This window comes from Nanorana parkeri, unplaced genomic scaffold (assembly GCF_000935625.1).
Source record: "Nanorana parkeri isolate BGI_ZX_2015 unplaced genomic scaffold, ASM93562v1 scaffold2232, whole genome shotgun sequence".
Lineage (NCBI taxonomy): Eukaryota > Metazoa > Chordata > Amphibia > Anura > Dicroglossidae > Nanorana > Nanorana parkeri.
In genome coordinates this window covers 106,400-107,173 of record NW_017308500.1, presented here as the reverse complement: position 1 = coordinate 107,173, position 774 = coordinate 106,400, and positions in this window count along the sequence as shown.

Here is a 774-nt window from a genome sequence, read left to right as displayed (position 1 = left end):
AATAGAGAGGGGGGAGGCGGTTGCGGGAAAAAAAAAAAAAAAAAAACCGACAGGCAAATGCGGTCTGTCGGACGGAGAGTGACAAAGGGAAAGAGAGCCGCATCCGAGGAGGACAGCGGAGACATTGCCTCACACTCCGCCGTACCGCACAGCATCGCGGGAGGCCGCTGAGGAGAGCCAGGCTTCACATTCCGCCCCGTCACCGCCTCATTGTCCGCCATTACCGGGAGGAGGAGGAGGAGGCCCGGGGATCTGAGGAGCCGCCATGACCATTTCCCCTCCCTCACTGTGACCGGGGCCCCCTTGGACTGTGGGAACACCCCATCTTTGTCACCCTTGGACTGAGGGACCCCGAGATTGTCACCCCAGGACTAAGGGACCCCCCCAGATCATTAATCCGGGGCTGAGGGACCCCAAATATCCTCACCAAGGGACACTCTCAATTGCCACCCCAGGACTGAGGAACCCCCCCAAGTCATTGCTATTCTGGAACTGAGGGACCCCCATTATCGAGGGAGCCCCAACATTGCCCTCCCCCAAGACTAAGTGGGATCTCCAGGCCATTGCCCCAGGACTAAGAGCAACCCCCTATATCTTCCCCTCAAGACTAAGGGAACCCCCAAATCTTCACTCCCTGGTGACACCCCAAAATAATTTGAACAGTGAGCCCTGGGCCCCCTCACGACAGACCTTCAACACGGAATCTGGGATAACGGTTGGGTTCTCACGAGGACTGTCTTCACCCCGAGATCTCCAGATAAGCAGACGGCACCC